Source organism: Andrographis paniculata, unplaced genomic scaffold (assembly GCF_009805555.1).
Source record: "Andrographis paniculata isolate CXL003 unplaced genomic scaffold, ASM980555v1 Contig70END, whole genome shotgun sequence".
Lineage (NCBI taxonomy): Eukaryota > Viridiplantae > Streptophyta > Magnoliopsida > Lamiales > Acanthaceae > Andrographis > Andrographis paniculata.
The window spans coordinates 2,763,080-2,774,541 of record NW_026137607.1 but is presented as its reverse complement, the minus strand read 5'-3'; positions in this window follow the sequence as shown (position 1 = coordinate 2,774,541).

Sequence of the window (11,462 nt, the reverse complement as noted above, 5' to 3'; positions counted from 1 at the left end):
TATTCTTATAGAGTATTTCAATTTCGCTTCCATGGATGGTTACGTAATATTATCGGAAATGTTGTTCATAGGCCACGTCAAGCTCATAGTGGTGTCGAACAAGTAGAAGTTTACGATTATTGAGGGTGGAACACTGCAGAGGTGACAATATGCTGAGAAAAAGAGTTGAGCCCGAAGCAACTTGAGAGAGAGCTACGGAGGAGGGAACCGGCCTTCTCCGATTAGTATCTTGAGTCATATTGTCATAGATGTGGTGGTTATTTTGGGTCTCTGTGTAAAAGGCCTTAACCCTCTTTGATTGCTTACGATGTCTTCGTCCATTTAGTGTTCCTCAAACCTTATAACAATAAGACTACATAAAATCAGTTTATGACTATCAATATGTTGTCCGGTCTTGTTGAACACTCTGAAAACACCACTATGTTTTTTTCTAATTTAGGAAGTATTTTGCATGTTTTACTTCTAAAGAGGTAGTAAAGGAAGCCAAACCCATCGTACACATTATTATGTCTGGCCAAGAAACTAACCTTTCTTCATATTTTTTGGGCTTTCTTTGCAGGAGAATTAATGTTTTAGTGTGTAAAATGTTCAAATCATTTTCCAAAGATCTGTATGTCATAGATCTTCTCTAGTTTTTAGACCTATAGGCATGAATTTACTTCCATGAATTCATTGACCCGTAGAAAAATCCCCATTTCTAATGACTATCCTCATCTCTAGGAAAACCAGTTCTTCTTAGTCCTTTACTTATTGGAAAATTGCATTTTATTACCCATTTCATTCTCCATACCCCTTTCTGGCTGAATGACTTTTCTGCCCTTTCATGGATAACCCATGCGGTTCAGTCTCTCTTGATTCCTCTAATTGAGAGATGAGAATTTCACTCAAAGTCCGAGGCTGAGTATATACTCAAATAAATATTTTTCCGCCAAGCCTTTGATCACTGGTTGTTTTACCTCATTCCGTTACAATTCTTTTTGTTTCGAGCTATACCAACCTCAATTCTTGGCCAGACAGTTTGGCTTGGTTCAAGACATCTCAACTTTTGGTTGTCATTCCACCAATGTTTGAAGTCCGCTCTAATATCACCTCTGAAACTTTAGCATCATGGCGAAAATTTATGTTGTCAATGAAAGGTTTTACCCCTCATCTACTTTAGTCTGCTGTTACTCCTTCTTTTGACCCATGATGGGCAGACATCGGCAAACGTCGACTGCTTGATCCTCTAGTTTCATACTTGCTCAAATTGGTAGATGAGAGTTTTGAAGATGAGGTAGCTTCACCATCTAAAGCTGATGATATAGTAGTCTTTATTAGTTCATGCTCTAAGTAATATTCTTCCATCTTTTCTCTATATTTCTTAGATGAACTTTTATCCTGATTTTTTAGCTTGCAAATACCTCAATTAAGAAGACTTCCTCCAACTCTTGAATTCCAGCCTCTTCTGGTAGTCGATTTTCCAAGCTTTTTGCTAGATCGAACGTCACTGCTCGGCCGAGCACTCTGAAAACCACAAAAAAGGTCCGTCAAAACTTCACTACCTCATTATGTATGATGTCATTTTTTTTGATTAATTATTCACATGTCCCTTTTAGATTCTATTGGATGTTTTTGCAGGCACAATAAAAGAAACCTTCGTAAACTACTTTCCGCACTTTTCCTTCCCCACCAGATTAAGAACCTATGGCCCTAGTTCAAATTATGTTGGAAGACATAAAGAAGTACTTTACAGACAACTCTGTTTCGCCTTCTATGTAGAGAATCTACATGCTTCTCTGTCATTGGATAGTTCGAAAGACACCATAATGAATAACATGCCTACCAGTCTTCGTACTTTTGGGTTCATCTAGATCTTTCCGCTAAGGCTGATCAAAAGAACAAATTCACTGATCCAAAATGTCTTTCCATATTGGATGGGCTGATTGACCGGATAAGTGATGTGGTAGACAAATTCAAGCTTTTCCACACAACAAGATAAAGGAATGTATATGTCCACTTCCATTTCAGAACTCCAAATATTCGAAGAAGAACGGTCCAAAGTAAATGCCTTGAAGGCTTAACAAGAAAGCCTTCAGGCGGAACTAATGCGGATCCAACTAAGGTTGAAAAAACTACCTTCGTTGATCAAACAGTTGGATGAGAGCCTGATTGACCACACTTCTCACAAAATGGATCTATATGAGTGGGTTAGAAAGTTATACCCTTCTCTTTCAGAGATGTGGTAAAAGAAAATAATGTATGAGAAAAAGCTTAAAAAAGGTTGTTTGGGCCTTGGAGAAACTACAAGATATATGAGATGAAATCACAACCATCTAGATGTCTCTCCAAACTACCCACAAGAGCGGGCTTTATGGTCGCGCAAGATCCTCTTCTGACCAATCCTCCGAGTACACCAACCTTGTTGTTTCTATACTAAGTAGTCTTTATTTCGTCATTGTGGGTGACTCATCACCGTGCCGCCGCTCTTAAAAGAAATTCCATCCACAAGATACTCTCTTATTCTCTTTTGAAGGAATTGAAAACTTATTTATTTTTTTATAACACTTCACCCACCACTGATTCCATTACTCATTTCCAGTTTGTGTCAGCTCAATTTGAATCCACTGACCATTCTGTTGCCGAGGTTAAAAAGGCTACTCCAACTACCACTGCTTCAGCTATCCCATATGCTGAAATTGCTTGTCCATCTCTAGCCGCTCTTAATGCAGGAAAATTGGATATGACCAGTGAGAATTTCTCCATCAATTCAGTATCTGTAGTGAAGTAGTTCTCAAACTTTTTTTGGTCCATAAAATTGTGTCTGTTTTTGTATTAGTGCATCTGGACTTTAACTACTTCATTTTTTTTAGTGTGATGAACTTCTCAAACTTGTTTTTATTTTGGTGCATTTCAAATGGAAAGATAGAACTTTTTTAAATATTTTCCATTTATTGCAGCATCAAACTCTTTCTCTTCCGGCTGTGTAATCTTTTGTATACTATTTAATAATTTGGCGGAAATGATGAATGGTCTCTCCCAATTGAGTGATCATTTTCCAAATCATGAAATTTTTGGAGGACTCCAGAAAAATGACTTTCTAAACCAAATTCCCTTCTTGATGACGTGGGGCAAATGTACTTTTTATTCTTTTTTTCATTTATTTTTTCTTCATTCGGATAAAATCTAAAGCTTGAAGCCTCTCCTTAGCAGAGGAATTTAACTCTCAAAGCAGCGCAACATTATGATCTTCCACTCGTAGCTGATTTTATCTAAGTATCTCAAAGATGATACTATAATTTCTATAGGCAAAAATGCATCCTACCCATAAGTAAATCCGAAAGGAGTACTCTTCGTGACTGATGACTTGGCATTGCAGTAAACCTATAACACTTCTTATAATTTTTCATGCCACCATTGTGGATTTTCTTTTAATGCATTTTAAATCATAACAATCAACACTTTGTTAGTTGTTTCCGTCTGTTTATTATTTTGGGATTAAAAAGGCGTGGAGTGCAAAACTTTGATTGTGTCTTGAGTGGCAAAGACCTTGACTTTAGCAACGGTGAACATCTTCCCTTGTTCAATGGTTATTTTCTACATAATGTAAACTCAATAGATCAAATTTGCCAAGTGTTCTTCAAAGGATTGAGACTTGACTACCATATCATCTATATACACATTCGTGGATCTTGATCAAGTCATGGAAAATGATGTTCATAGTATGCTAGTAAGTTGCATTGGCATTTTTTAATCCAAAAGGTATAAGTATCCACTAAAAAATACCAATAGCTCCTGGAAAGTAGAAAACCGTATTGTGGGTATTATCTTAGCAATGTAAACTTGGTTAGAGCCGGAACATTGTCCATAAAAGATAAAAAACTTGATATATATGGGTATATCATCCACTAACATATCCATTACTAGTATTACATATTCATCTTTAAGTGTTGTTAGCTTTAGATTTCTACAGTCTATACACACCTTTAATTTTTTGTTTATTTTTATTATCAGTCTATTTTTTTCGAGATCCATTCAGGATATCTACAAGTCTGGATAAAGTTAGATTTTAAGGGCTTATCTACTCTCTTTTTTATTTTGTGAAGCCAATTTAGGTTGAATCATCTTGGAGGCTTCTTGTGAGGGTGGAAGAAAATTTTAGCAGTTAATTGATGTTCTGCCAAACTCCGCGCCAGCCCGAGCATCTCATGATACTCCCATGTGAAACATTCACAAAATTTTTGAATTAATGCAATCAACTTCTGTTTGTACTTCTGGGTCAGCAAGATGCTGGTCTTGTTATCCGATGTTCTGTTTCATTTTCTAAGTTGATATCTTGAGCTTTAAATAAATGTATTGTCGTTCGAATGGGTGGTATCAACTTCTCATCTTTTAAGTCTTCTTTAGGGAGCAAAAAATTCTCAAATGTTGCTTGCCCTGTAATGGATTTCGTAATCTACTTAGTAGACTATTTCCCTGATCTGATCCTCCTACTTTTGGATAAACTCGAGACCGTCAACCATCACATTCTTCTATATAATCCGGCTGCAAGTCGGCCTTTGTTCGTACTTCAAATCCTTTGGTAGTAAGATTGCATTCCTTCCAACTTTTAATGTCTTGTAACATTATAGACAATGGAAACATATTTAGAGAATTGTAGATGGCTTCAAAGGCATGTACCTTTATAAGTGTATCAATTTCTACCATCTCTATTCTATTTATGTTCCCAAACACGACTTTTTTGGTGAAGAATTAAAGGTACACATTGTGATGTATGGATCCAGTCATAGCTTAATATAAAGAAATAGACTGGTATTTATTCTACCATGAAGAATTTTATCTAGTCCTTTATACTCTCCACTGTTACATCCGCTACAACCACCCTGACGGCCTTGTGAGCATTTCGGGTCAATTTTGTTGTTCTCATAGCCGTTAGAATCAGCTTATTCCTAGACTTCCCAATCTTCTTAAGTGTGGATAACATCATCATATTGACAAAATCCCCACCATCCACTAACATCTTACTTATGGTCCACCCATCCAAAACAATAGGGAGAAAATATGGCTTTAAATATTATGTTGCTTTCTCGATTAGCTTCTTAAAAATCACGTCTTCTTGTTTAGTTTTCGTCTGATCCTCCAAATCACCAGTCCTCGAGATAGGTCTAGATTCCTTTATCATCACATCACCCTATAAAAACTAGGGTTTAACACGAGGTGCACCAAATTTCCTTAGAGAATCCAATCATATTGATTGCAAAATCTCTATGATATCTCATAGCCCTCTCTATATCTTTTTCTGTCATGATGAATGTAAAGCTGGTTTCGGATTCCTCATCATTTTCCTAGGCTTTAACCCCAAGTTCACTCTCGGGTACGTCGTTGCAAAAGAAAACTCCTTGTGCTTCTAACTTGAATTCACCGGAAATAACATTTCTAGTCAAAGCGTATTTGGTAACTTCTGACTTCCGTCAGGATTTTCCTCTACTACATCGCAACTAGTGTCCACCTGCTGCACGACTTCTCATTCCAATCATTCTATCTCATGTTGATGTTGCATCCCTTATTTTTGCGTCCTAGTCAAAGGTTTTTGTTTCTCTTTCCGCCGGTTAACTGTCGATCCACCATCTGATGAAGGCTATCTAAGATAAACTTTGGGTTATGAGTAATTACTACTTGATCTACTAAAGTTACTCTTCAAACCCTGGTATCTTTTTAGAAACTCTCTTCTGCCACCAATGTGTATGGTGAAAGTCGATCCCAAACAGAACTTTCCTTGGTGGTTTGGTAGTCTGCCCCAGACTTTCAAATACATTTTCCATTGTAAGTTTCCATCTTATCCTCTATGGGTATGGTGCACTATAACGAGATTGGTTCCGACGCACATCGACTATATTAATTAGAGCTAGAAAAGGGTCTGTGTCTACCTTCATATTTGGCTTGTCTGCCAGTTTGATGTGTCCTTTTTTAATGGGTTTTTAGATCGCATTTTTTATAGGTATTCAATTTCCAACTTGATGGCCATAGATACCATGCTATTTGCAAAACATCTTTCCTTCTAACTTTCTGTTTGTTGGAATTTTTTTTCCCTATTTCAGCCTAAGTTGGTTATCCCGTAACAATATTTGAAGATCAGGTCTACTTTGATAAATTCAAATGAGTGTTGCAACTTTAAACTAGTCTATTTCCTTCGAGAACATTGCAGGGTTGATGATGTTTGAAAATTAGCTTTTAAGTTAAGAATGTGTAGCTTGTGCACTAAGAGCGTGTCCCTCTGTAGCCAAAAAACTCTTCATCAAATAATAAATTTGCTCATGTAAACCGGTGAGTGCTGAATCGAACTTAGGGCATTCATGTGAGGGGAAATGTGAACAGAAATAAATAAAATTTTACGAATATGAGGTTAAATTGGATGTGATTGAAAGTAAATTTAAACTACTAAATTGAAATACGAGTGCAAAGTTGGAGTGAAGGGATAGATTGCGTTTGAAGTGCATTATGGAATTATGTATATGAATGAATGCGATATAGATTAATGTAGATTCAGGGAAGGATGAGTGAATGCGATTTAATGATTAAAAGCGTTATACTTAGTATATATATGAAAGAAGGGAACAAATGCCCACCAGATTAGTGAAGGTGGATGTGATATATATATCTTTCGTACGTTAGAGTGTTAAGAAATTGATTACACACGGCATTCATTTTCTAATGTGCTTCGCGATTATAAAACCTTTTCTGGTCTATATCTAATGTCGAAACTTAAAATAATCCTATATTATTGAGTTGAATATATATTATTTAGATTCACAATTCATTGCCCCGCGAGCCATTCTCATCGATACTCGCAACTGCTAAATCAAGCGATTAATCAACTACCTACATTTTTACTATATTTATAAGACAAATTAAGTTTAAGGAGCTGCTTTCGGAAGAGATCTTGGATCTTCCTAACAACGTGATTTTATTTCAGATTTATCTGAGTAGATTATTTTAAGTGACTTATATTCACGTTTGGTCAAAGTTATCATGAAACACTTCAAAAAGTAATTATATTATGTATGAGTAAACTATGAATGATAGTGCGACGGAGAAATTAAGATATTTCATTAATTAAAGAATTAAATGTGGATTACACTATGAAATTAACATTGTGTTTACACTACAAAGTTGTTAATTTATCTAAGAGTGGAATTAAATGCGATGGATGGCGAGCATGCGACTCCTGTCACGAGTGTTACCGACCACATGCTTTTAAGTATCCAAAATTCCTTACAACTTGAGCTCCTCTCAACAAATATATGATTTCCAAATTGTGAAATTGTTTCAAATGAGCTTGAACCGAGTCCTATTTATAGGCATCAGCCAAACTTCTACAAAGTTGGTAGTTACAATTGACAACTGATGAATTGTTTTGACACAGATTGAACGTGGATCCTTATCAACTTAGCCTCACATTTCCTAACAACTGTTGTAGACAAGTTGCTGAATAAATTACATTATCTGATTCGCGACCTAGCATCGCCCATGGTGTATCACATTACCTTTTAAAAATGCATTTGTATTATTCCTTTTTTCTTCTAAAATGCATATAAAACATTTCAAAAAGACCAAGGCATTTTAAGTTGTACAAGAAAAGCTTAAGACACAGTTACCATGGTATTTTGATATAATTCAAGGCAAATTCAGTTAGAAATCACAACATATGCTTATAGAAATTACTCGAAAAACATGCACTAAATTAGTGTTATCAGTTGGACAGGTGTAGGATTTTTTTCTGCAAAGTTTATACATACCATATTTCCTTTATACTTTCCTCCAATTTAATATCATCTTGAGCCTGCACACAATAAGTACCAACACGATACCTCTTATTACAAATTATTTGTACCTCCGATTGCTTAGATGTTAGTTGCCTCAAATTTTGACATTCCTGCAAGGCTAGCTTTTTTTGGAGGGCACAGAGAAAGTTACCAATAACAATATTGACAATCTGATTATCTGAAATGCGGAGTTGACATCGGCCTTCTTTTCTCCAAAAGCACTTGTTCCACGAGCTCATCAACCCTTTAATGCAAATCGCTAAGGTCCATAATGGTCACATCAGGCAGCAGACTATAGAAATTTTTGCAGAAAACACACTTTAGTTCTGAAAAAGTGTGTACCGAATTAAAGCGTAATGAGGCACACCAAATGAAATTAGGTCCTGTCAATGATAAGAAAACAACTACAATTTGTAGCATTTATTATTACCAAACTCTTTGCCGCACTAGGTCGTAAATCGGCTTATATGTTCAATTGTGGACCTGGAGCCCTCTTCCGAGAACAAATTGAATTCCAGTATCATGGTATTTTTTAGCAGTGGATGTTCCTTGATAACCCAATCAGGAAATGACGCTGGTACTATGGCCTAACAAGCATTCGAAGGGGGTCGCCATATACCTTCTAAATTGCTTCATCAAGGGCATCCAGATCTACTGACGGATTTCTTTGCATATTCTCTTGTTGCCCTTGATTTGGTGAAATCCGTTGGGGTAAATCCTCAATTAGTCGGTCATCGTATATGGACAGAAGACTCTAGAAAGTGTCTTCCACTTGCTGGATGGGGAGAATTTCCTACTAAAGGTGGCAAAACTTGATGCACTAGTCCCTTAATGGATGGCTATGGTCGTGGCCTTTCAGGAATGGCTACGGTTGGTACTCTGACGGGTTGATTAGCAGGAATCAGCCGATCCATTAGAATTCATTATGATGGACTTGGGCTAATATTTTCGGACGTATTATTTGGTGGTACGGATGGAACCATTGCAGTTATCACCTTATGCACAGTCATCTGCCCCCTTTCGATAGATAGATTGGCAGGATCTACGATACCCAGAGAAGTTTATAGTATATAGGGGGAACGGTGGGTTTTTGAACTCACGGCATCCGGCTCCCTCGTGAGCCTGGTGAAAATGATGGTATTGCATTTTCTCCTAAACCAACTAAATCTGCAGCCAAACTGATAAACCATTCGGCCCCCAAAGTGGATTGTATGTACTCAAGGGCAATGCCGACTGAAGATCGTGTTCCTCCCTACGAAGGATCATTTGCTAAAGTGCCTGCCAACACTTCATCTTTATATAAGATGAAGACCTGTCCATATTGCAACTGGTGGAGGGCAGATTTGACATCTAAAGGGATTGAAAAGATGAAGCACCATCGGCCAGATAATTATTTTTCATTGGCACTTTCCCTTTCCTAGTCTTCTTATCCTGCAATCAGACAATTCATTCTTGATGGTCAGTCGGATCATGTTTGCTACATACCTGGACACCAACAAGGCTAATCATGGAGAAAAAATTACAATTAGTCTCTAATTTAGTCCCCGTTCACATTAGCATATATTGACACGGCTGACGTCTCCTCATTTCCGCGATGAGACGAAGAATCAGTATTGGGACCGCTATCATGAGAAGGATCTTCATCGCTACCATCCCTAGGAACACAAGAATTGTTCTTAATGGTATAATAGGATATAGTTTTCGATTACACGATTGCATTCAAAGGTGAGTCATGAAACGATCATGGCAAGCGTGCTAATTTATTGTATTTGGAATTTGAATATTCAATTTCTATCGGCCTGAAAAAGTCAGTCAAAAAATAGATGAATGGATTCCCAAATACTTCAGAAAGCTCTTAAAATAGAATATTTCATGTGTAATGATTCGATAAATAAAATGAAACGAAATAGGAATCCACTAAATAAAAATTACACCAATTGACTTAACTCGTATTATAGTGCAACAAATATAAACAAAATATATAATTATACAAGAAAAGGCAAGCCGATTTTTTTTTTTTTAAAAAATACTGAAGAAAACTAAGAAGAGTAAAGAAAAACAATAAAAAAAAATTGGGAGTCTTGCTTGGTGTGTTTGATTTGTTTTCTCATTTCCTTCCTTATTGGCTTTTAAACCTCTTATCATCAATTCTCTTTATTAGACTTCAATAACTTCTTGTAAACATCCAACATTATTGAAACACCTTTAGGCTCCTTCATTTCTAGTGTCCATAACTTTCAATTCCCACACTTCTTCAACTATCCGTTGGTTCATTGGCTTTTTCGTTCACCTTCTTTATCCTGAATTTGGCTTCCATCATACATGGCTTACCTCCTCCTACGTTGGGTAGGGTATTTACCTTCTTTGAACCTAGATCATTCTTCCTTTTTTTGGGCTAATTCATTTTAATTTCCTTTTGATCCAATACTATCATAGTAAAATTGTTAGCGTACAATGCAGAACCTCAATTCGCAATCTATGAGTCTTCTTTTGCTTTTTGCTACGTCATTTACATCAGTTTGTAAACTCACCAAAAATTAATTCATTTGTGTTTCTCACATTGTAGATCTTTTATCAAAATTATTAAATTTTTCTTTTTTTATATGAATAAATTTTTTATTTTACATAATATTCCATCAACTAAGGTATCAATGATCCATATTCTTTTTAATTTTTAAAATATGTTAAATAAAATACAAATATTATTGCATCATATTTTTTCTTGTGTTGATTAAAATATAATGATGTGCTAAATATTATTTAAAAAGTTGGTAAATATATTGTATTTATATTTGAAAATGATGTATTAAATATACAATAACAATATGTTTGCCGCCAACTTGGCTTTAGCCAAGTGATGTGTCATTGTCCCCTAGAAAAGCTTGTGTTTTGGGTTTAAACTCGAGCTTGTGGTATATTAAAAGGAATTAATATTCGTTCAATTCAAAATCAATATGTTTATTTTTCTATTTTGATTCTTTTCAAATTAATTCATATATTTTACTTTTTTTATATAACTAAGATCTCCACAAATATATAAATATATATATTTTTAAAAAAACTCTTTCATCTTACTTGTTATTACAAAAATATCATCAATATAATTAAATCGTGTTAGTAAACATATGTATAGGTAAAAATGTACATTAATTTATCATCAATGTGTTAGTTGTTTGAGAAAAGTTATGCAAATATTTTTTTTATTATTATACATAATACTATGGTTTTGCTAATAAATGCAGTAGAAATTGCTTATTCATTTGATTAACTTTTTTAATTTAATATTTTTAGAAATTTAATTAAAATAATCACTTGTACTAAAATTAACGTATTTAACACACTTTCTTTTCTTTGCTCAAATATTAGTTTTTTGTGCTAATTGTATTAGTAATGTTTTGCTAATGTACTTTTTTTATTTTATAATTTTATATGTTACTAAGATTTGCAAATTTAGTTAGTAGATATTGCTTATTTATTTTTTTGATTTTGCTATTTTAATTTTTTAGTGATTTAAATAAAATAATGATCATATGTTTTAGAGGTTAATGTATTAGACACTCTTTATTATTCTTCTTCTTTTGAGTCGGTTCATATTTTGTTGTTTCATATTCGTTTTGGAAGGTTTTTTTTTCATCTTTGTTTTGAAAAGATGAGCAAAACATC